Below are 27,286 nucleotides of genomic sequence, written 5' to 3' on the forward strand. Positions count from 1 at the left end.
CACCATAGTATATCGTAGAGAAACCTGCAAGGATAATGTATTTAATGTGCTGGAAATGCATTTCTTACGTTGGAATATTAACAAATTTGCATTGCACATGAGTAAAATGTCGGGAACAACATCCCTCTAACAATATAGCCTGTTTTAAGTGCAGAACTATGTAGCCTTAGGAGTGCATGTTTTTATGTTCTCTCTTTTCAATACCTTCTTGGTACTGATTCCAGACACTAGAACAATACCTTAGAATTGATAGCGCGGTTGATTTACATAAAATGCTTCACCGCCTGGAGCTCCGTCATGCATAAAAACCACTCGTTCCTTCTTCTTCTTAACCTTCTGCTATTACATCACACTTTCATATCTCCTACTACACATCGATGAGGAGTGAAAACCTCCTCGACATGTGCACATCTGCAGAAATCTTGTGCTCTTGGATGGGTGCGGAACAGCAGTTATGAAATCGGTTCACTCTATTCCTTCATGAGATGTGGAATGTAGTGGTCTACTTCTGGTCAGCTGCAGATTAAATCGGTAACAGTACTGCAGAGAGGGTTGGTCAAAGGCAATACGAGGAGATTTTTCTGTCTCTAACTTTATCCTAAGTATGCGAGATTGCCCTGTGATTCCTATCCACATAGAAAAACATAGTAAATTAAGCACTATGTTCAACGTACTACAAATATATAGATCGCTGTCTGGTATTCTTTGAGGTATATGTTCGAGAATTAACAATGAATGGGCATACTAAACATTCGCTTTGGTACTCGCAAAGTAGAGGAGGGGCGGTTTAGCGATGATACAGAAATGGGGAAGCATGCTGCCGCGTCATTGGTTGGTGTTGAAATTACGGTAAAATTGCTAAAATTGATCGAACTATCAATGGCCATGCCAATTACAGTAAATCAACGGTGTCTTTTGTATCCCATCCGTTCACTGGTATGGTGTTGGTAACCACATAACGATTGACTGACATCGCTTGTTTGAGATGGAGAAAGAGTCTTGGAGGAGGGTCAACACCTTTTGGGGATGGCTAGCACCGAAACAGTGATCGCGTACATGACTGCAATATGAAGACTCAGTCGAAATGGAACACTGGGCTATCAGCTATTCTGTCACTGTGAAAGATGAGTTTAAATGTAGAGGCCATCAATTACCTTCAGACTGCAGTTTGGAAGTGCTCCACACCGCCGCAAACTCTTCCGGTTTTCATGTGTTATGACTGTCTTTTATTTAAAATCATCTAGTGTATGTGTTGTGGTTGCAGCAGCAACATGATTTACACTGTGTGACGTCTAAACTTCTGTGAGAGGTAATGGGTCAAAACATGTTAATGTCAGTTTAGAACCTCACACAGACGTCGAAGTCGTGGCGGAAAAAACAGCAAAAAAAAAAACGATGTATCAAACAACAAAACAGGGACTCTCTCTTGCGACTGACAGTCTGTGGGAAATGGTCCTCCTAAAGAACAGGTGATGAAACTGTATACTGGTCTGTGCAAGCAACTTCGATCACTTGCCACCTTCTCCAATGGGTCAATACCTGTATATTAAATAGGATCACCACATATGCTCAATGCTGGCACGTAGACGGTATTTGTTTTCGATATATCAGAAGAGAGGGATGTGGTAAAAATCTTATCGAGTTCTCTCTCGGATGAAGTTAGCAGGCATTTTATAAATATTAATTGGTCTCTGTTGGATCGTACAGAATAACGATGATAGAATGATTGGGTGATCCGTGTGAATGGACCCTGAGGGATGCAGACCTGCTTCGGACTGCAGCACCTGTATGATGGGGACTCTTCCTAATTTTCGCGATAAGAAACAACACCGCAACTGTTCATACCGTCTTTTATACTACCTCGTGTTGCAGGAGCATGCTTCGTTTGGCGCTGACCTTACACATCGTAATATAGTTGGCGGAGCTATGACAACACGTTCCCATTTCCACCAAGTGGCCAAAAGAAAGTCCTGTTGTATTAGCTCAGCTTGTTTCTACACGGGTTTCAGAAGTTGGTGGATATAGTGCTCTCCGAGTTCCGTTCAGTTCAGATCTAAATTGGGACGACCACTTAGATGAAGCTGCAGGAAGGCCTTGGCAGAGACCAGGGAACAGTTACAAGATGCAGACGAATTGTCTAACACCACGTTGCAATTTTGCTGTAGCAGATAGGTTCGAAGAAGGTGATTCGTTTCGAGATGTGAGAGTGGCACGAATATTATTCTTTAGTGGCTGTAATGATTAAAAGACGTCTCCATAGGCTCTAACGCAAGTACGTGGCTGCATGGAGAGACGTCATTCCAAATTGTATACAGCATTTCTACCAGAAAGCGTTACACGACAAGCGACTCTTGTGTGTGCTTGTAGAACCAAGACCGCTTTCTATCCAGGATGACGGTAACATAGTTGTTGTAATTGTGTTTTTAATAGCGCAGTCCTTATGTGTAATGTATGTTTTGGGTGGTAGAATCCTTCTGTGGTCAGCTTGAAATATCGGTTCTCAATGGTATTTCGCGTAAAGAACATTGTTTTCCTTCCAAGGACTCCCATTTGTAGTACCTGGTGAGTGTAATCCGACTACTGTAAAAGAAAAATTAGCCGCCATGCAAGGTGACTCTCATGATCAATTTAATAAATTCGCGTATCAATTTGATATCAGCGACATGCCACCCGGTGGGTGTAGGCACTTTCAGCCCCAGAGGCGTCCTGCTCCTCCCGCAACAATCTTCAGTTGCCAGTGCAGACTCAACACGTCTTACCAGGCAGGTTCCCTAAACTACCCGCAATGAAAAAAGACAACTCAATAACTTGGTTCGCCTTAACGGATCACCTCCTGGACATCCACAGCATTTCCAACAATGGTGCCCATTTTATCTGCCTGATGAGCCATCTCCACGCACATACAGACCTCGTCAGTGACTTGCTCCTCTCACTGCCCACCATATTCGACGGCCAAACCACTGCTCATCGAGCGCCTTTCCCACCCTGCAGTGAAGGCTATCTATCACATTATACACGAAGAGCATCTTGATAACTGCACCCCTTTGCAACTTTAGCGGCGTCTACGTGCTTTAATTGATGACCAAGAATTGCCGGACGCTGCTCTTTGGATGTTGTGGATGGTCAAAATGCCTTCGGATCTCCAGCTTCATCTCCTGTCTCACGTCGCTGACCCACTCAAGGTTTGATTACATGTGGTGGATCACCATCATTTGTCACCGACGCCACCTGTCACGAGCGACATCTCAACCATCCTACTCAGCTGGCACACCTCCTGTTCCGCACCCAGCCAGCAGAGGCCAGTGCACTCACCTCAGCGCCTCAGCTGCCTGTCAGCAGCTGTCATCTAACAGCCTATGGGATGTACTGCCAGCGGGCTCCCGACAGCAGCCGACCTCACCTGAGCAGCAGCCCGACTGGCTACCGGCCCCACAGCAGTCAGCTGCTACCCCAGCCCGTACCGCACTGACCCGCCACACGGCCTACCCACTATGCTGGTTCCACGCTACTTGTGGGGTGCCAATCACAACTGCCGCGTGCCCTGCACCTACCCAAACGAGACTGCAGTGCAAGTTTAGGTGCCACATCCCACCATGTACCTACACGGCACCTGTCTTCTGACACTGCACCACCCGCTTCAGCGACGCAATGCCTCTATGCCACAGATATGTCGATGGGCATCCACTTCCTCGTCGACACTGGCGCCGACGTTAGTGTCATCACAGCCAAGCATGCTGTCGACATGCTATCCCCCACTACCTTCGCCTTGATTGCCGCTAACCATTCTCCTATTGTGATCCATGGCTCCATAAAGATGTCGCTTCACCTCTCACTGGTTCACACCTTCCGTTGGACCTTCCACACTGCTGACGTGGATGAACCTGTGATCAGGCTGTCTTTTCTAAACCATTATGAACGTTCACCAGACCTGCAGACCGCCATGCTCTGCCTTGCATCTTGCTCTACAGTTCCATGCACACCCGAGTTAGCACCACATCGCACTTTGCCACCTTGGCTGCACTTTCCACGTGTGCTTCCCTCGTCAAGTGCATAACCTCAATGCTTTCTGATCTGTTATACGTGCGCTCCCAGATCGACAAACTCCGCACCCAGAATGATGACTTATGCAGCCGCATCGCCTCTGTCTCCACCAAATTGTCAGCTGCACGGCATACTATACATCGCCTATCAGCAGCCCCGCAGCTAGGCGGCCCAGCACATGCCTCTACAGAGGTTTTTTGCTAACCTGATCCAGTGTCGAGCATTCCACCACCTGCTGTTTTTTTCACATCGCTGTGGACGAATCTCCAAGACGCATCTGCATGAATATCTCCAGAGTCTTCGCGCCCCTTCAATCCTGCATCGTGCCTTCTGTCGTTGATTGCAGCAGACACCTCGCCTACGTCGCCCTAGTCCGTCAAGGTCAGTGAACCGACATTACCTGTGGATACTTTCTTGCCCCCTCATGCCGACTTCCCTATACAAATATCGGCCATCAGTAATGGCACTTGCGATAAGATTCACACCACCAACCCAACGGCCCACCTGTTCGTTATAGCTTTTTTCTCGATTCAAAAAACTTTACCAACAACCATAAATTTTGGGTTATTTTATTTTATATATCAAATGCTACCAGTTTCGGCAACTCAGTATTGCCATCTTCAGGCCTCATACGCTATTTTCGTATTAACAAGCTTATCATATGTCCCCCGGCCATAACAGACATCTGCGTACCAAGGGGACTTTCAGGATCTCTGTTCCTCCGATAGCAACTGGTCTTCCCCTATTCATCTTGTTTCCAAAATGGATGACACTGTGCGGGGGCAGCCCTTCAGCCACCCTATTCAGACCCTCACCATGTGCTACGCCACGGTACCAACACGTTTGTCATCCACCTCCTAGGATTGCCCCAGACAGTCTCAGTTAATAGACTTAAACTGGTGTGGTCCCTCAACGACGACCTTCCTCCTGGTTCAGTTGCCCTGCCTTCGACCAACTTGTCTCCGCCCTCCATCACCTCTCACGTGCAGCCATTGGAACCACTAGACTGCAGCACCGCCGACACTGCTGCCCTCACTTCCCGCACTGGCTGCCACCTACACCCGCCGCGTTTGCACCGAGATTACAACTTCATCCCCTGAGTCTTCCCTCCACCGTGCCCCGCACTACTGGGGGCTGGGCTCTGTGGTGTCTCTGGCACAGAGCACCCTATCTTTGGGAACATTATTCTTTGGACTAGGAGTCTGGCGTGAACTTTCTGCCCGTGATAGGTGTAACAGCCATAATTATCCTATGTACAAGTGTTCAATAAATGTATATTTCATATTGAAGGGAGCTATCTCTCAATTAATCCACCATGATAACCACAGACATATTGATAACATCAAAATTCCTACGACTCCAATCATTCCTGGATGCCCTCCATGGTCGGGGGTGGTGCACTCTGGCATACAGACACGTCCACGTCTGCGACTACGGGCACAGTGGAAAATTGTCACTGACTTTTTTACGTCAGCGCTGGCAGTGTGCATGTGGCGAGGGGGCGCTGCATAAAGACTTAGGGACAGGAGCGCATGTGGATATGCAAGTGCTTCCAGCTGTCTTCGACGTCTAGCTGTAACAGCTTACTGCTGTGGACTCGATTGTGGGTTAAGTGTCTCATGTTTAGTTCCTCTCCATACATCACAGTGGACTCTATCTTGCAGTGGTATTTGCTGTTGTCTCAATTCAATCAACTCCCAATTGAACACTTTATTGTTTCCGATAGCTGTATTGCGTACATGCATGCGTTCGGTGTGGGTGGACATGCTCAGTGCGGGCAGATGGGGGGTACCCTGCAGTCAGCTGATGGTGTACACCTCGTGATCGTTAGCTTGTGTGATTATCAGGATTTCTTTTCAGCAGATATGTTTAGTGGAAACATTGTGGTAGAGGAGGGCATGTACAAGAAAGACCTCAGATTTATTTACTGCTACAATCTATTTGTGACGGAAATTTCATTACTTGATTTACATAATGTTTGTATGTGATACTCATACGTTGAAAAATGTTTTATTACTAAGAAGGATGATTTTAAGGTGGAAGTGAGTGTTGTAAGCGATCTCTTTGACTCCTGTAAATTGTTAAACAATTACTTTATCGGATAATGCAAATGGATTATTTCACTCTATTTTTGATATAGAAATTGCATCAGCTTTCCCTTTGTCTCCAGCATTAGCCAATAAGAATACAGTATTCTGAGGAGAGATGAAAACCTCCATCTTTGTGCTTGAAATATTGGTTCACGGTTCACACAGACAAGCATGGAGAGTGGCAGAGACTGGAAGCGAGTCTGGAATTTGCCAATCAACAGAATACTGCCACTTGATGCTTTGTTTGGGGACCGTGAGATCAAAGGAGGCTGACATCAGGTCCGTGGTCGGTGGTATTTAGTAACGTGATCTGTAATTAGGACATTGGGCTATTTTGACTTTAGTGGTAACGCCCTGACTATAGACACACACGTGGGAAAGCCCAAACGGTGGCTACTCTATCGCACTTCATTCCATTCCCTTGTGATTACAGTTATTATGTCACAGGGAGCAAGGCTGGGGGGGAGTGCAGTCACGATGTCTGCCCTAGTGGTGGAACCCCATCTCCCACAAAGTGATTAAATAAAAATATGTATCAGTATGTTATTGACTTTGAATTGAATTTCGTGTCGTGAGATCCTTCTCCTCAAGCACAGAATGAGTCTTTTTCCTAGCAATTTTTCCTGGGAGGGGTGGGGAGGGAGGGGGCGAGGGAAAGGTGGGGGGTGGAACGTCCTTTGGTGGTGGCACTGTGCACTAGCTGAGTCGATCCCTCCATGTCAAGGTGAGCTCACACTGGAAAATTTCCCAATAAGATGACACCTTCAGTCTGCCACAGTATCATTACGTAATTAGGACATGTAGTTGCTGTATGTGAGATTTTCAACCAAGTAAAAGTGAGATTGAGCCCCTGCAAACTTAATTCTATAAATAAACAGTGTATCCTACACGATATAATTGAATTTCTAGTTGTGAGATCCTTTCTCTCCAGGAGAGAGCCGTAAACTTCCCAGTACAGTAGTGGAGAGGAGGAGAGGGGGAAAGCATGGAGGTTAATGGGAGGGGGAGGGGTTAAATAATTAATCAATATAATTAAGTCGTCAGTGAAATTGATAGAGTGAGAGGGGGCTATTCAAATAACTTAGCCTGAGAGTGTACCTGTATCAGCGAGGGGGGGGGGAGGGATAGGCGTTTCCTGAGGGTTGGGAGGAGGATGGGAAGGTGGAGAGATGGGGTAACAATAGGTTAAGGACCTGTCAATCAAAAGGAAGGATTATGTCCAGGGAGTCGTAATCCTCTTAGCAGACCAATCAATGGAGAACAATAGGTTTGCCTCTGACTGTATGGTTGCCCCTGGTGTAGGCAACCCACTCTACAAAACGCCCTGATGCCGCCCTTGTACCATTACTTTCGTACACCAGAGGAACACATTGCCAATTTATGTACTCTTTTTCGAGTGTTGTCAGACGCAGGACTCAAGTGTCATCTCAAAAAGTGTGACTTTCTTCAAACTGAACTACAATACTTGGGTCATGTGATAAACAGTCAGGGTGTGCACCCCCTCCAACCTCATTTGCTTGCAATCCGTGACCTGCCTGTTTCTTGCAATGCGTCTGAACTGCAGTCAGTACTAGCCAAGATGACATACTACATGAAATTCATACAGAATGCCTGCCTCGTGGGGTAGTGTGTAAGCTTAGGGACCAATGACCTCAGCAGTTGGGCCCCATTAAGACCTTACCACAAAATACAGAATTCTGCTCAGATCACGGCTACATTGCATTGCTTGTGTCGCAAAAATTTACCTTTTGTGAGGACTAAAGATTATCAAGATGCATTTCAGGAACTCAAAAATGCTTTGCTTAATTACTGATTTGTAGTGCATTGTGACCCTGCCTAGCCAATAGTTCTGCAAGTCAACGCTTCTTCCTACAGAATCAATGCTGTACTTTTGCACAGAATTGGTGCACAAGACAGACCAATTGCTTTTACCTTAACATTATTAACTCAAAATCAGTGCAATTATTCTCAAATAGAAAAAGAAGCTCTCGCTATTGTATATGGAGTGATCAAATATCATCACTATTTGTTTGGTCGCAAGTTCTTTTTAGTGACAGATCACAAATCTTTGCAGTCTTTCGTTCATCCGTCAAAGCCAGTTACTACATGCACTGCTCAAAAATTGCAGTGTTGGGGTATGTTGGTTTCGCAGTACCAGTATGAAATTGTGAACAGACCTACAACAAAACAAGGCAATGCAGACGTTCTATCTCTCCTTCCGATTGGCCCAGAATCTGATTTTGATGCATCTCCTGCATCTTGTTGCCAAATCGGTGTTCAGGACTCTGATTTCCTGGAATCTTTTCCCCTGCGCTACAGAAGAACTGTACAGGCCACGCATGCAGACCCAGATCTCAAGATTTTATTGCATTACATTCGCACGTCTTGGCTTAGTTCACTGAACGGTATCCAAAACTCAGTTGTGCGCCGATATCTTGCATGTCGGCATAACCTTTCAGTTCAACTGCATGTGACTAGTTCAAAATGACAGTGGACAATCACGTGTGTTTATTCCCAAAGTGTCGCAAAAGGATGTATTAGCACTGCTCCGCCAAGATCATTGGGGTATTGTTACCACTAAACAGTTAGCGTGATGGCACTGTACTTTGCAGGGCATGGACGTAATATTGAACAGATGACATAAGAGTGTCGCACATGCACGGAAAACCAATTCGCTGCGCCACAGACATTCTCAGCTTGGTCTAAGACCCAATTGCCATGGGAACGAATGCACATAGACTTTGGAGGACCATTTTGGAACACTCCTTACCTCATGGTGGAAAACTCTTTTAGCAATTTCCCTTTGTGGTGCCTATAGCTTCTACCACGTCATGTAGCACCATTCAAGCGTTGTCCTCCATATTTTATGTAGAAGGTTTCCCAGAAGTACTTTTGTTGGACAATGAACCACAGTTCACTTCACATGATTTTGAACAGTTTTGTGAACGAAATGGCATTTGTCATCTAACTAGTGTTGTGTTTCACCCCCAGTACAACGGAGAAGCAAAATGCTTCGTACACATTTTCAAACAACACATGGCCAAGTTTCGCACCATCAACACTCTGAAACAGGCACTGCAACTATTTCTCTCCTCCTATCGCTTCCACCCACTAGATGGACCAACACAGGCAGAACTTCTGCATGCCCACCGCCATCGGACACTGCTACACTTGCTACAACCAACACAGCATCCGGTGCCACCATTGGTCCACAAGTATCGCTTTGCATCACATGATCATGTTCTTTCCAGGGTTTATGGCAACCGTGGGCGCTGGAAAAGGTGTGACCCAGAAACGCATTGCTCTTTTATGTACTTGATTGCAGGTTCCGATGGTTTGCAGCGCCGCCACTAGAACCAAATTCGTGTGTGTCATTTGCCTATGATTCTGTTACTTTTCTTCCCCCAGATTCACAGCCTCACAGAACCACACAGCCTTCACAGCCGCCGACTGGTGCCACCAGGGCCCCTCAGGAGGAGAGGAAGGACTGTTCACCCTAACCCCCTCCATCACTGCCCGCCGATCCGATGGATATGAACTCGTTGTCGCCATCACTGTTGCCATCATCACCACAAGACACACCCTTGGGCCTGGACTTGTGCCCAGGCCGCACTTTTCCGCAGGATATTCCTGTTGCCTTGTAAGCCAGATGGTGTGGTACGGTTGGGAGTATGCCATCATCCACAGTCACAGCTCCTAACTCCTCTCTACATCTGGCATCCTGCCATCACCCCCTTCCCATGGTCGTTCCCTCCTTACATGACAATGCTATGGTATATTTTTTGGGCGGGCGGGGAGGGGGGGGGGGCGAGGAGGAATGTACTGGCATAAGCTGTCACCAGCACACCGATTGGTAAAGATTAAGAGAAAAGATCGATCGGTAGGAGTTGCAATGAGTGTGCTTACCACGAGAGAGGCAAGAGACACACCCACAAACATTACACCACCAACGCCCTCTGCACAGCATGCATTTAGGACGCCGCCGTTAGTAGGGGGATTAAGTATATACTACCCCACTCTCCACTGTTTCCAGATGTATCAAATATGACGCCAATGATGTCACTCAAGATGATGGCCTGTAGACTTGGCAACAGCACATGACATCATCCAAGATGGCGGATTTCGGCGAGAAGATAGGTCAATTGGGCTACCACCACCAACCTAAACCCTCTCCCATTCCCTTCCCCAGGAAATGTCCAGAAGCCCAAATTCCATCAGGATAATTCAACACACCACGGCTTCTTCTACTAACCTAAGAAAATGGCGGGAAGTTAGGTCAATTGGGCTACCTCCACTAACCTAAGTCATCTGACCGCCACCTCTTCCTAGGGATTGGAGGAAAATTTGTATTTTGGCAGCAAAGAAAGGCCATTTGGCCTATCTCTACTAACCTAAGAAAATGACAGGAAAGAAAGGGCACTTGGGCTGCTTCCACTAACCTAAGTCATCCGACCGCCACTACTTCCTAGGAAATGGTGGGAAGAGGACTCGACTTGTGCTGGACATAAGTCTCTACTTTCAGTCTTTATTTAAACAATTAGAGGCAGTACCTCCATACAGAGTGTTCACCACCAGATCCAGAGTCCAACTGACATGGTACACGGTACTGCCTCCAGAGGGCGATGTCATCCATTCCGTGACGTAATCCAAGATGGCCGTCTGGTGGTGGAGATGATGGGTCTCATAACAGGAAATTGAAGGGTATATTGTTTATTTATAAAAAAATCAGTTTGTGGGGCTTGGATTTCTCTTGCTCATCATTCTCTGATGTTTGGAAACATGTAGATCTTGTAAGAAGCAATTACATGGCACAAACATATTGCATAACCCACTGTTTGGCACTGTACTCTGGGTGTCTTAACGTAATGTTTGGCCCTTTGTTGGCACTTAACCTATTGTTCTGTTAAGTGGTTTTCCATGTCACCCCCATTTCCTGAAACTATTGTACCACCTTTGATATCAATTTAAGTAATTAGTTATGTCCTCTATGTTCACTTTTAGAATTTCACATGCTTTTGAACGCCATTTTTAACGCAATCTTCTTTGTCATCCACCCCCTTAAATTATTGTACTGTGTTTTACATAAAAATTATGCAAATTAACCTAGTGTTCTGCACTTAACCCACTGTTCTGCTCGTCCGCAGCTTGTGGTCGTGCAGTAGCATTCTCGCTTCCTGCGCCCGGGTTCCCGGGTTCGATTCCCAGCGGGGTAAGGGATTTTCTCTGCCTCGTGATGACTGGGTGTTGTGTGATGTCCTTAGGTTAGTTAGGTTTAAGTAGTTCGAAGTTCTAGGGAAGTGATGACTATAGATGTTAAGTCCCATAGTGCTCCGAGCCATTTGAACCAACTGTTCTGCTCCATGTCACCCACTCACGCAAACCATCCCCTTAACTATTTTACCACTAACACCACGTTGATATAAAACGCCCAATTCCGCAGTATCTCCTCCTCTGCCATCACATTCTCATGGATCACATGAAGTACAGCACACATCCCTGTCCACCACACCACAGAATTCCAAGGCACGCTCACACCAATCCCATAGCAAAACGCCTCTGGGCAGCACGTGTGTTTACCGTTGCTGACGCTATACCTGTGGATACTTACATCACAGATCGCACTATAGAAATCTGTCCCAGAATAGCACAAGCTGCTTTCTCCCTAGAAAGCCTAACGGCACATACGAGCTGTGTCCAGCCGAGCTTACCTGCCCCAGCATGACTGACGCATCACTGGGAAACATCTGTGTGGTGACTCACAATCTAAAAGGTTCTCAATGTTATACTGACGTCACATGGCTATGTAAAATAAGAGTCAAGTCAACCTCTTAGAAATTGTGTAGTGTCCCAGAAATACTTAACGGTCGGTATGGTAGGAGTTTTTATGATGTCTCAGCTTGTCTGCATGGAAATTCGTGTCCCAACAGAAACTGCTTACGAAAATAGCGCGGAATAACGCCGAATGCATTCCTCCTGATCGTCCTAACGTGGTACCCCGACCATCGTGTCTTACTCCTCTTACTTTCAACATACACAAATGTTCTCACCGCTAAGTAGAGACTCCTATATCCAAGCACAAAGGATGTCTTGTGAATGAATTGAGCATTATGATTGGCTCTTATCGAATGTACCCGCTGAATTACTGATGCCACCGGTGTGGAAGCACTGTCCAACTTTTTCTTTTCTTTCTGCAGATGAGACTTTCAGCTGCAAAAAACTATTTTATACAGATAGCTATTTTGCACTCACAATTAAACCTTGCAAAGTGCCCTAAATATCCTCAAATACGGAAAGACTCTTATTTAATTACACTGCTATGCAACTGAGGACAGGAGCGTGAATATTAGGGCATGAAACTGATCTCCAACCCAGCTATATATCACTGTGTACCGTGTCGATGCAGTAAACACACAATTCTTATCCTGCGCCATACAAAAATCGCCCCTTTTACATCATTCGTATAGCTACCAACCACTAGAAAAATGATTCAAATGGCTCTGAGCACTATGGAACTTAACATCTGAGCTTATCAGTCCCCTAGACTTAGAACTACTTAAATCTAACCAACCTAAGGATATCACACACATCCATACCCGAGGCAGGATTCGAACTTGTGACTGCAGCAGCACTAGATATCTTCCTGCAGCCAACGGTCACAAGCAATCCACTCCCAATGTGTGTCCAGAGCACCCTCAGCAGACCGAAGTCACTCTCAGAAACGTTCTACAAATTCGGGCTCGTTTCCCCTCAGCACAAATGCGTTACTGTTTCTGGTCCGGACCTGCTAGCTTGCTTCCTTTTCTACACCCATCTCCAGATTCTCGGATTACAAGAACACATTTATTTTCGCATGGTTTGCCATAACATTATACCATTTTCGCTGTACTTCTCGATATCAAGCACACAGCAATACCCTACCAATCGCTCACACAACATAATTCTGAAGATATAGACCCGAAATTATTTCTCTACAAACACTAAAAGTTTAATTTACAAATAAGGTGTTTCTCATGTCTAGAGAGAACCAGCAAATATGTCTTCCACTCATATTTCACCTGCTAGATGCACACACCACAATCGATGTTCCCTCAACTAAATAAAGGCACGAAATGCGCAGAAGCAGTCAAATGGACACTTTTCATGGAAGGCAATAACGATCCAGCGCCAACACACGTCCATATTGAATCCTCTAAAAAATTTACATCAAGAAAGCTATCCAGCACGTACTAAGTATTAGTTCGCTATTCGGCTAATTCAGATACATTTCTCTACTCCAACAGGCCTCTGAATTCGGACAGGAAACGTGAACCATTCCCGCCACAGGTTACCGGCGCTGCACGCCAAGCATGCATAGACAGAATCGTCCTAGGTAGAAAAACCAGCCTCATATATATTTTGTCCCTGTACTTACAACTAAATGTTGCGGTCTCAGTTGAATGACATTCAACAATGAGTGAAGTATCAGAAATACACTCCGCTGACTAAGGTGGCTCTGGAAATATCGGTACCATTCTTATGACTTTACATACTCCTCCCTTTGCTATCACAGTACTCCACGTCAAATCCATACCTTCCTTATGACTGGACATAGTCATTTCCTTTGCACACATCAGAACACAAGCACATACATTATAAGCCTGATCGTCAGGGCGAACCTATCACGTGCGCCTACTGCTAAGTATAATACTTTGTCAATAAGAGATTGCTGGCAATACGAAATAATACTGACCTAAAATCAAAGATGGGGTGAACGTGTCTAGTAAGTTTTTCTTGCGAGTGCTACCACTGTGTCTTAGAAAGAGAGGTGTAATCGTCTTACAAATCGCTATACGTTAAAAAAAAAAAAAGACATATTACCATCACAAGCGGAATTGGTTCTACAGGTGCACACAGGTATCCATGTTAGAAGCTATACCAGCTGTATAAATCCACGTATGCCATTACCTACGATTGATGTGGTTTTCCAGACAAATAAAAAAATGGCTCAAATGGCTCTGACCACTATGGGACTTAACAGCTGCGGTCATCAGTCCCCTAGAACTTAGAACTACTTAAACCTAACTAACCTAAAAGGACAACACACACATCCATGCCCGTGGCAGGATTCGAACCTGCGACCGTAGCGGTCGCGCTGTTCCAGACTGAAGCGCCTAGAACTGCTCAGCCACCCCGGCCGGCCCAGACAAATACTGTGACACTGAATATAGACAGTGATCGCCAGAGTGTATATTATCACACCAGCAGTGCGGTTAAACGTCGCCGAAGGTCCACCCTCGTAATAAAATTAAAGAACTTTGGAAGTGATTTGGCTAAGGAGCATGGTATGAAACTGGTATTTGCAACTCCCTCATGCTGCCGCCACTAGATATTTCTCCAGTATTTGTAACGCATTCCGTCTCGATGTCACGTCAGAAGTTCTGTGATATATCAACTGAGTTATAGGCGATGATTGATTGAGGTCGTAAGAAATGTACACTAGCTTTTCAGATCTCTAGTGGTACGCTTTTGATAGAAATGCTGTCTACGAGTTGAAATCAAGTCTTTCCATTCAACCGCATACCTGCGTTGGGTCCTTTGGAGAAGTCCTTTAATGATTAAAGCCACTAGTGAATCATATTTCTGGCACTCTCATATCTCGAAACAAGCCACCTTTCGTGAAACTATCTGCTACAGTAAAATCCCGACATCGTTTTTGGTAGCCCCTATGCATCTTGCAACTACCCCTCAGAATCTGCGCTACCATCCCTGTGTGATTTTTATGGGCGATGGAGCTCCAGATGGATGGAGTTCGAAGCATTTTTACATAAATCAACCAAGCTATCAATTTTAAAGTATTATTTCAGAGTCTGGGATCAGTACCTGAAAGGTCTTGGTAAGAGAGAACATAAATACACTCACTCCTAAGGCTACAACGTTCCACAATAAAACGGGCTATAATGTTAGATTGCTTGTGTTTCCAACCTATCAGTTGTATGGAATGTAGCACTGTTAATATTTCAATGTAAGAAATATATTTCAAGTGTATGACATACATCCTTCTTCTCGGTTTCTCTACGATAAAATATGTTATCGAACCGATAAACGAAAAAACTACTTCCTTAAAACATTGACTTTGTGTGATACGGGCACAATATAGCTTTCCAGAGATGTATAGCGTCCGCTGTTCACATACCGATCATGCTTCAGAAATTATATGATGCCTGCATCAGTCCTATATAAAATTATGGTTAGTAACGGGGAATACCTGTTACAAGGAAACATATAAAAACATAGCAGCAGCGTCCGACATGTGAAAATTAAAAGTAATTCCGCCACTAACTCTGTAAACAATACATCTGTGATGCAAATGTATACATGGGGATTGTAGTGCTTCAAAAGCACCTACCGCTAACTTAGTTATGAAGCTGAAGTCTTGATTTTACACCCAAGATGTGACGTAAGTATCCACAGTGTAATGGTCGCCTGGCCGTAGATATTGCGAATTGCTATAATCGCACTATTTCACTCCCATTTACGGAGCTTGTTAGCACTTGGTGTTAGGTTGGCGCCATTAAAATGCATTGTAGTAAGCACTGCTGCTTGCTGGATCGTTGCTGTGTCTCGATGTTGATGCTGGCTCTAAATCTGGTTGTCTAGGGTTAAAAACATGAGGTCTCGTGTTTCGTTTTATGTGCTTTTGATGATAAAGGATGAACGAAACCAACAAATATGTAAACTTCAAATATTTATTTCTCTGGTGGCCATCTTAATTCCACTGTCCACCAAAGACTATGACACAACACAACTTCCTTTACATGTTCTTTGCATTGTTTATCCACCTCAAACAATAACACACTAACACACTGTACCAAAGTGACATTCCGACTGCCTCTCGACCCTTCTTGCTGCTCGTATTTATAACATTGTCAAAGAACTACTAAAAAGAGATATAGTTTACAAGTCACATGTACATCTGTTATCATAATTTGTGCAGAAAAGTTATTAATTTGCATCGAGTGACATAATTTAACATGTTATTAAAATGACAGACAGATTTGTTGACTTGACAGAATAATTCTTTGTTACCAAAAGTCCGTTTTTTAGAAGTTTGTCAATTGACTTCTCTAATTTGCATAAATAAGTAATTAACATGAATTATTAAGAAATACATTGGTTTTCGTCTAAAACAGGATTGATTTCGTGAATACTAAGTGAAACCGCTCCTAGTGAACAAATAGGTTTCACTGGGTGATTTTTATTTAAGGAGATCCAAAATACCTAAGTTGTACACTATTTTTCGTACTTCATATTAATTATTTAAGATGAACTCAGTGTTTTTACATGATGACATTTGCTGTATCAGTGATCAAGTGATATTAACTTTTGTGTGGGTTAGTTATTCAGTATAATTTAATGGGTTGACTGTTTATGGAGACATGTTACGCAATCATTGTTAACATACACAATAACTTTTCTATAATCATAAATACTCGTTAAACTGGTTGAATTTGGTGGGTATCGCATACTTCGGTACAGTAAAGCCTTTAATATGTTCCGTTACAACAGGTATAGCGTCAGCAACGGTAAACACATGTACTGCCCAGAGGCATTTCGCGTATGGGATCGGTGTGAGCGCGACTTGTAGTTCTGTGGTGTGATGGACAGGGGTGTCCAGGGGTGTGTACTGTACCTCACGTGATCGGCGAGGACGTGTCGGCAGAGGAGGAGACGCTGTGGAATCGGGCCACTGCGAGCAGCCTGGTTACTGCAGCCCTAACCAGCTAGTCTGAGGGAGGCCTATGGACGCCAGAACGATGCTGTGGCGGCCATAGTTAGCGCAGGGTCAGGGCCAGGGCCGGCCGCGGCGGCGGGCGTCTAGTGCAGGACTTTTTTTTTTATTAGCAATCTTTTGCTTAAACTCTATTCCATGGATTTCACCGACTAATAGAACGCTGCGAATTAAGAAAAGTACCCCACACATGTGAAAAATATCGATTTAATTAATTTGCTTAAATACACTCCTGGAAATGGAAAAAAGAACACATTGACACCGGTGTGTCAGACCCACCATACTTGCTCCGGACACTGCGAGAGGGCTGTACAAGCAATGATCACACGCACGGCACAGCGGACACACCAGGAACCGCGGTGTTGGCCGTCGAATGGCGCTAGCTGCGCAGCATTTGTGCACCGCCGCCGTCAGTGTCAGCCAGTTTGCCGTGGCATACGGAGCTCCATCGCAGTCTTTAACACTGGTAGCATGCCGCGACAGCGTGGACGTGAACCGTATGTGCAGTTGACGGACTTTGAGCGAGGGCGTATAGTGGGCATGCGGGAGGCCGGGTGGACGTACCGCCGAATTGCTCAACACGTGGGGCGTGAGGTCTCCACAGTACATCGATGTTGTCGCCAGTGGTCGGCGGAAGGTGCCCGTGCCCGTCGACCTGGGACCGGACCGCAGCGACGCACGGATGCACGCCAAGAACGTAGGATCCTACACAGTGCCGTAGGGCACCGCACCGCCACTTCCCAGCAAATTAGGGACACTGTTGCTCCTGGGGTATCGGCGAGGACCATTCGCAACCGTCTCCATGAAGCTGGGCTACGGTCCCCCACACCGTTAGGCCGTCTTCCGCTCACGCCCCAACATCGTGCAGCCCGCCTCCAGTGGTGTCGTGACAGGCGTGAATGGAGGGACGAATGGAGACGTGTCGTCTTCAGCGATGAGAGACGCTTCTGCCTTGGTGCCAATGATGGTTGTATGCGTGTTTGGCGCCGTGCAGGTGAGCGCCACAATCAGGACTGCATACGACCGAGGCACACAGGGCCAACACCCGGCTTCATGGTGTGGGGAGCGATCTCCTACACTGGCCGTACACCACTGGTGATCGTCGAGGGGACACTGAATAGTGCACGGTACATCCAAACCATCATCGAACCCATCGTTCTACCATTCCTAGACCGGCAAGGGAACTTGCTGTTCCAACAGAACAATGCACATCCGCATGTATCCCGTGCCACCCAACGTGCTGTAGAAGGTGTAAGTCAACTACCCTGGCCAGCAAGATCTCCGGATCTGTGCCCCATTGAGCATGTTTGGGACTGGATGAAGCGTCGTCTCACGCAGTCTGCACGTCCAGCACGAACGCTGGTCCAACTGAGGCGCCAGGTGGAAATGGCATGGCAAGCCGTTCCACAGGACTACATCCAGCATCTCTACGATCGTCTCCATGGGAGAATAGCAGCCTGCATTGCTGCGAAAGGTGGATATACACTGTGCTAGTGCCGACATTGTGCATGCTCTGTTGCCTGTGTCTATGTGCCTGTGGTTCTGTCAGTGTGATCATGTGATGTATCTGACCCCAGGAATGTGCCAATAAAGTTTCCCCTTCCTGCGACAATGAATTCATGGTGTTCTTATTTCAATTTCCAGGAGTGTATTTTATATCAATTTGGTGTTGGCAGTGCAGTAGTTAAGGGCAGGGTGTGCGTGAGTGGGTGACATGGAGTAGAACAGTAGGTTAAGTGCAGAACACTAGGTTAATTTGCATAATTTTTATGTAAAACACAGTACAATAGTTTAATGGGGTGGATGACAAAGAAGATGGCGCCAGAAATGGCGTTCAAAAGCATGTGAAATTCTACAAGTGCACCAGAAAATGGTGGGAGGACATTACTAATTACTTAATTTGGTATCAAAGGCGGTACAATAGTTTCAGGAAATGAAGGTGACATGGAAAACCACTTAACAGAACAATAGGTAAAGTGCCAACAAAAGGCCAAGCATTCGGTGAAGACAATCAGAGTCTGGTGCTGAACATTAGGTTATGCAACATGTTTGCTCCATGTAATTACTTCTTACAAGACCTACATGTTTCCAAGCAGCAGTGAATGATTGAATGATGAGATAGAGAAATCTAACCCCTAAAAATGTTTTTTTTGAATAAACAATATACCCTTGCATTTCCTGTTATGGGACCCTTCCTCTCCACCAACCGACTGCCATCTTGGATTATGTCATGGAAGGGATGACAGCACCCTCTGGGGACGTCCTGGTGAACATACTGTTTCCTGCCATTTTCCCCTCACCCCAGACTACCATCTTGGATTACGTCATGGAACCGACAACAACGCCCTGTGGTGGCAGTACTGTGTACAAGGTCAGTTGTACTCCGGACCTCATGGTGAACACATTGGATGGAGGTACTGCCTCTAACTGTTTAAACAAAGACTGAAAATAAAGACTTATGTCTAGCGCAAGTCGAGTCCCCGTCCCACCATTTCCTAGGAAGTAGTGGTGGTCGGATGACTTAGGTTAGTGGAAGCAGCCCAAGTGCCCTTTCTTTCCTGTCACTTTCTTAGGTTAGTAGAGATAGCCTAGTGGCCTTTCTTTACTGCCAAAATACAAATTTCCCTCCAATCCCTAGGAAGAGGTGTTTTTCGGATGACTTAGGTTAGTGGCCGTAGCCCAATTGACCTATCTTCCCGCCAAAACCCATCATTTTGGATGACGTCATGCGTTGCTGCCAAGTCTACAAGCCGCCATCTTGGATGACGTCATCGCCGTCATGTTGGATACATCTGTCAACAATGGAGAGTGGGGTAGAACATACTTAGTCTCCCTGTTGCCGCTGACCTGAGTGCCCCCCCACTCACTCACTCATTTGCTCACTGAAACATCAATTTACTCACAGAGCAGGTTTACTTCGTCAGACTCTACAACAGTGCATAGCGACCATTTTAGCGATTACACCAGGGGTATGTCTCCTCAACCAGAATTGTACTTTACTATATGCCATAGGACTATTACTGATGAACTTGTACCATAAAACGTGGACTCTATTCAAGTTAAGTAAATGTTCCAGTTCATGTAAATAAAGAGCTGCATTAATTCACATGTGAATTTGTGTTGTAGGGAGAGGATACCGGCCACCCATTACAGTGTCCTCCCCCTTGTTTCCGTGTGGTACAAGACTCTACATGGTCCACTTTATTTGTCCAGTCACCGAAAAGGCATAACTGTCTGTGCAAAGACTGCTCTGAAATAAAGCCTGCTGTTTCCCACCAATAATTTAGGTTCCAGAACGCCAATCAGAAACCTGGTTTCATACCTGGCAAAGGTTCAAAATCACATTCCCACAGCAAGGGAAGTATTCTAGGATTTCTTTGAATTTAAGTAATTGTGGACAGTTCTTCCCAGAGAAAACTGAAATGGAAATTTTCCCAGGCACCTCTACGGCTCTGTATCACAATTTTGATGTGCTGTCCAGCATCAGCATGAAACGGTAGTTTATGAAGTTGTTGACCGGACTCCCTGTGGCAGGTTAGGAAATCAAGAGGTTTTTGCCTCTTAAGTTCAAAAACAATGTGATCAAGGAAAGCAAATATCGTCCGAATCGAAAGGGAGAACGAAGGTGATGGGCAAAACGTATGCTTATCACCACTTTAGCAATAATAATGTGAGAGGTCAGCCTGGTAAAGGCTGACGTCTCACAAGGGACTGAGATAGGCCCTCGATTCTATTCTCGCAAAGATCTGGAAGATGGCGAGCTGCTAAACGATGTGTGGTAGGAAGCTATTGCTGGTGAGATATAGAGCAGTATATGAAGAACTGTATATTTAGTATTATTTTTTAATGGATGCCCTGAAACAGATTACAGAGGGTTGTCAACCTCTTCAAATGATGGAAATACATAATATTGTACCCTCAGTGCAAAAAAACAATAGAGACACCATCATTCCTTGGCCCTTAGTGACCATGTCTACTGACTTATCAACGGTTTCCATCCCAGACAGGGAAGTTCAAACAGTGACAAGAGCCATGGTCAACAGCTGTACTTTAAAATGCAAAACACCAGAGGCTTTCATAAGAGATCAGGTCACCAACTCTATGTCAGAACTATTCAAGCAGTGTCTGTACAGACTCCATGGTGCCGAGGGAAGTAGCGCACCACTAACGTCAATAGCCATTGGCTCTGACAGTTTCCAGTCTTCTGTAGGTCTGTGGTCAACAATCACAGGATGCTGGCCTCATCAGAATCAACAGTGGAGGATACGCTACCCACACAGCATGACGTCTGAGCAACAGTCTATAATGTCTTCATTTGAGGTGACTGAAAACATTTTTGTTCATGTGTGGTGATAGCAGAGGAAGTGGAGGAGAGTAGTGTTTAATGTCCCATCGACAATGAAGTCATTAGAAATGGAACACAAGTTCGGTTTATGGAAGGACAGAGAGGGAAATCAGCCATGCCCTTTCAAAGGAACATCCCACCATTTACCTTAAGCGATTAAGGGAAATAAATCAGGATGGCTGGACGTGGATTTGAATCTTTGTCCTCCTGATGTGGGTCAAGTATGCTAAGCACTACACTACTTCGCTTCGCTGTTTTCATAGTCATGGGATAGAAGTATAGGGGTCATAATTATATGAGAGCTATTTTTATGAAACTGAAGGCACCAGTTGACTTATCACACTTTAAGGGAAATTCTAGGGATGAATGGTTAGCACCTGTGAATTTATACAGTTCAGTTTTCTTGGGCATTCTACCCTTTGTGACAAGTCTGTAGCAGTTCATTGGCTTTATGTGTAATTGTTCTGGGCACATGGCCACATGATGTGTAGAGACCAGATGGCTCATGATGTGGCAGAAGATGCAGGTTGGTGGAGTGCTCTATGACTACCTGTTCTATCTGGGTTGTTAGTAGATTTTCTGTTGTTTTGAGGTATTGATTTTGACTTTTATAGATGATAAGGAGGACGGCCTGGCAAAAAAAATGGTTCAAATGGCTCTGAGCACTATGCCACTTAACTTCTGAGGTCATCAGTCGCCTAGAACTTAGAACTAATTAAACCTAACTAACCTAAGGACATCACACACATCCATGCCCGAGGCAAGATTCGAAACTGCGACTGTAGTGGTCGCTCGGCTCCAGACTGTTGCGCCTAGAACCGCACGGCCACTCCGGCCGGCCGCCTGGCAAAACTGGAGACACAAAGTGTCGCCAGTGAGACGGCTATGCAGTCATTGGTGAATCAGGTGGCTTAATTAAGGACAAATAATGTGGTTGCATACAATAAGCTGGCGGAGAAAGATCAGGATGTAGAGGTGTTAAGGTCAAAGTCTCTACGAGTAGATCTGGTGAATGCTAACCTTATATCTCCCTTCTCTGGTAGAATGTCTGTGCATTTGTTGGTATTTATGGAGAGCCTCATGTCACCAGCCAACATGTGATCTGATGAACAATTTTATCAGATAGCAAAGTTATGTTTAACAAGGGAAGCAAAGTCATTTGTGCAGTGCATGGAGGATCTACATAATGTACGGACTTTTGACCAACTCAGGCAGGAGCTAGAGCAAAGGCATAGGAAGCATAATGTTGGATGATTTTTCCATGAGTGGTTGGGTACATTTGTCAAGATGAATAACGAAACTGTTAAGGATTTCGTGGATACGATTAGGAAACTATACAAACATACTTATGGGCTAATGCTGAGTGAGCAGGTGAACAAAGTATTGCTACAGGAAGCCAAGCTTAATGCTTTTCTGAGAGATTAGGCACCGGAGATGTCTAGGAAGGTGTGCTTGGGGGCACCAAAAAATTGTTCAAATGGCTCTGAGCACTATGGGACTCAACATCTTAGGTCATAAGTCCCCTAGAACTCAGAACTACTGAAACCTAACTAAACTAAGGACATCACACACACCCATGCCCGAGGCAGGATTCGAACCTGCGACCGTAGCAGTCCCGCGGTTCCGGACTGCAGCGCCAGAACCGCTAGACCACCGCGGCCGGCTTGGGGGCACCGAAAGATCTCCATGCAATGGTTAGGTTAGCATTGCAGTATGAGGAAACTGATGTTTGTACATGTGTAAGCGTTCAGAGAAGCGTGTTTGTGTCAAATGTAAGATGTGTTAATTGTAGTTTTGCAGGGCATGTGCTAACGCAGTGCTACCAGCCACAGATGCACAATAGAGATGGCATGGACTCCACACATTTTAATGGATATAATTGTAGGGATGGTATGGAACAACAGCAGGGAAATAAGGCTAATAGGAGGGATGGTCTGGGTGGTAAGAAGCACCCGTTAAACTCAAGAGGGAACCACAGAACCGCTGCAAGGAGTTCCCAGTATAGGCAAATGCTGTAAAGGCGAATGCAAAGGCGGAATATGCAATAGTGTGTGTGGCAGATGCTACAGAAGATAAAGTTACGTTGGGCACCAGGGCACATGTGTCAGTGACCTCAAGATAGTATGTAGGAGCCACTGAAACCCATCATGTTGCAATTTGCGTGGGGTAGGAGATACGGGACAGTGATATGTGGCCAGTGCGGTCAATAGTGATGAATTTTTCATTGGAACCAACCAAGTTCTAACAATGGGTGAAGATGGTGTCACATGTAAGTGAGGGCTATAGAATGATTCTAGGGTTAAACATACTGCATCAACGTTATGCCAAAACTGACCTTCACTGACGTATAGTGGAACTTAGGGGAAGACATCCCAGCTACAGGAAATTGTTGTCCATGTTGATCTGCCACAAGGAACGTCTAATATATGAGACACTCCAGTTAAACTGCGATCAATGACATTAAGGATTGATTCACATGACTGAGTATCGGGAGGCATCAGAAAGTCGTTATAGGTGAATGTGGTGTCTGACTTACCAGTTGATATGTGTAGCACAACAGCTGGAAAGTAGTGTAGTGTTGGACATACCAAGCTGTTTGTTGATACGTAGTATATTGTACATGAACAAGAGTGGGACGGAGGTAAAGTAATAACGATCAATGTGGATAATTTTCGCTCCAAGGAAGTTGAGCTGTATAAGAGAACATTATTAGCTATCGTATGTGTACATGAGTGGGACGGAAGTTAAGTAATACCCATCAATGTGGATAATTTTCGCTCCAAGAAGTTAAGCTCTTGAAAGGAGCGTTATTAGTTACACAGGAGATTCCAGACGAGGAGAACTGCCACACAGACAGTGTAGGATGCTGTTAAGAAAGCATTTCGTGGAAAATCGAAGCATTTAAAGGCTACAGACAGGATGCAGGTGGAGGATGTTTTGCTAGAATTCCAAGATCTGTTTTTTCCACTGTTCTTTCCACTAGGGCTTGTAATGCTATTGTAAATATAATACTGCCATTAATCAGTATATTTTAAAATTTTTTGTTCTGTAATAATTTTGAAAATTTAAGCAAATACTATAATGAGAGTAAGCTTTTGTTAAGTGTAGTTTATCTGTTTAAAATAACCTCTTTGACGTAGGTGGAATAGATGTATTAAAACATGTTTTGTAAATAATTATGTAATATTTCAAGTAATACTGTAATTAATTATGCCAATTTTGTATGTATATGCTGTCATGCAATTGTAGATGGTTCGTACTTAGGATTTTTGTAAGCAGAAGTGTAAATTGAAAAGGTGTAGGGATCATAGGTAGAACGGAACTCTGTTCTGTGGTGGAATGGAAAAGGTGGTGGGGCGCGCGACTGAGAATTGGCGCGCAAGGGGCTCAGACAGTCGGTAGCTGCCCTGCAAGTGGTAAACACACATTACGTTGGTCAAGCACTACAGGCCCCGAATTTACCTGCAAGACTGGGTTTTGGCCTCGGACGTATTCTACATGACTGGTGCAGTACGGCAATAAATTAATAGCTCAGAAATTTGCAATTTTATCGTCGCCACCAAGAGGAAGACAGAGCTATGAACATCAAGAGCCGTACCTGCGCAGTGTTACTACGCAGCACTGCCTCACGCCACCTTCGACATCACTATCAGGCAAAGTACTTTATTTAGAAGTGTATCATAATATGAACCATCCATCTTCAATCAGTGGAATATAAGTGTTAAATGTACCTTTGTGTGTAACTGTAATTTTCCTATTTCATTTACCTCGGTAGGGTCCTTACCTAAACGAATTTTTTCCGCGTATCTTGATGTTTATTGAAGCTCGAATAATAGTAAATTACTGGAAATAGTACTGTTTTGGTAGTAAATTCTGAAAATCATTATTAAATACTAAAGTTTGCATGTATCAGTTTAAGGGCCACCGCTTTGCGTGACCATGAGGATAAGTTTTCAATAGCATTTCTGAAAGTAAAGGAACATAATTGTTTAACTGCAACAATCTTAACAGTAATTGTTCGTGTTGCTTCTCCATCTCAAAGAAAACCAGACAAATATTGGTGTTAGTAAAACATTAACAAATAACAGTCCTAAAGAAATGAAATTTAGTCATGTTAAATAATAGTTTTGGACACATGAATTGTTCGTGTTGCTTCTCCATCTCAAAGAAAACCAGACAAATATTGGTGTTAGTAAAACATTAACAAATAACAGTCCTAAAGAAATGAAATTTAGTCATGTTAAATAATAGTTTTGGACACATGAATGATAGTTATAAGTTTAATATTTTTTTGTATTCTTGTTGAAAAATTTGTGTGTCTTCTTTAAATAATTACTGAAGTACAGCGATAAATTCCATAAGCAACAGAAAGTGGGATTAATAGTACTTACTGCCAAGTCACCGTAGTAAATTAAAATTAAGTGGTTGTGTTTAAATTACGCAATAAGTGAAAGTAGTTATTTATTCAGAGTCGAAAACTGACTTCATCTTTTTGTGTAGACATTGTGCCCGATTTGGGCTGGCGGCCGTTTTATTAAGCGAAACAGCTTATTGTTATAACAGGCTTTGTCTGATAAAAGGCTTCCAAAAGTAATTATTCTCACTGCTTTTCCCACATACTGTATGATTCGGAGAAAAATAGTTCGATACTTTACCATTAGGTTGAACACGGTTAAAATCGCTCTCCGAGAGTCGATGGTGTGGAGTGTTAGTGCTGCGTAATTTTGTGTTGGTGTCCTGCCGCTACTTACTACACAGTTCTGACATTCCGAATCGCGGATCTTCCGTCTTTACAGTGGTAGAACTTAAACGTTCTGGTACCGTATTGATGATAACGCGAAAGTACCGTTGCAGGCTGTTGCATGCTATGTCAGTAACACAACACTGCATTCTGACAGGGAACGAAGCACTGGTGTATCGAAGGCCTTACAATATATGACAATCACTGCAACCAGTTTGGAGTATATTATAAATCAACAGTTGGCTGATGGAATAACAGAAGAAAGCAATAGCCTCTGGGTGGGGGGGGGGGGGGGGGGGGGCGTGCAGGCAGGTATTGGGCTTGTGACCGAAAAGTCTATGGAGGCTCATGGAAGTACGCTTTTGCCACCATTACTATCAATTGAATAGTAAGACTACAACAGATGCTTAACCCAATTCGAAACATGACAGAGATGATAGAGAACCTAGGGAAAAGACAGAACGTCTCGTCAGTGGATATAAGAAGTGGGTACATTCAGTTGGAAGTGGCTTCAGATGACAGACCGAAAACGCCGTTTTCTGCGTCCTAGCGACACTACCAATATAAAAGGATACCTTTTGGGATGAAGAACGCATCAACAACATCCCAGTGGTTGCTGGACAGAGTGTTAAAATTATTTAGTATGTCTTGATGCCGTCTTTTCAAGGGATATACAGTACAAGACTATAGAAAACGTCTGACAGGTGTTAAAGCGATTACAAGCAGCCTGTCGATGCTCAGCGTGGAAAAATATCATTTTACATTGGAGGAAGTTAACTATTTGGGTCATGTCATTTGTAAGAGTGGCGTAAGAAAAGATTCTAGGTTAGTGAAAGCAGTCTAAGATTTTCCAGTAACAGAAATAAAAAAATAGTTGCAATTCTTTCTGGGCCTCGTGAATTAGTATAGCACGTTAGGACGTTCACGGAGGAGCTTCCAGATTAAGCAATTGTTGAAAAAGGGTGTTAATTTTTATGATTGGACTAATGTCGGGAACCATTTGTTGAATTAAAAAAGATGTTAATATTGAGTCTCATATTTATGATTCTAGACTTTCAAAAGGAGTTCATATTATCATGTGATAAGTCATTAGTGCCCTAGAACTTAGAACTACTTAAACCTAACTAACCTAAGGACAACACACACATCCATGCCCCGAGGCAGGATTCGAACCTGCGACCATAGCCGTTGTGCGGTTCCAGACAGAAGCGCCTAGAACCTCTTTGCTTTCAGTAAGGAAATGGGGGATGGGTGAGGTCAGGAACGTTCTAATACCTTTACAACAAGGCAGTTGAATTACT

This window comes from Schistocerca cancellata, chromosome 4 (genome assembly GCF_023864275.1).
Source record: "Schistocerca cancellata isolate TAMUIC-IGC-003103 chromosome 4, iqSchCanc2.1, whole genome shotgun sequence".
Classification (NCBI taxonomy): domain Eukaryota; kingdom Metazoa; phylum Arthropoda; class Insecta; order Orthoptera; family Acrididae; genus Schistocerca; species Schistocerca cancellata.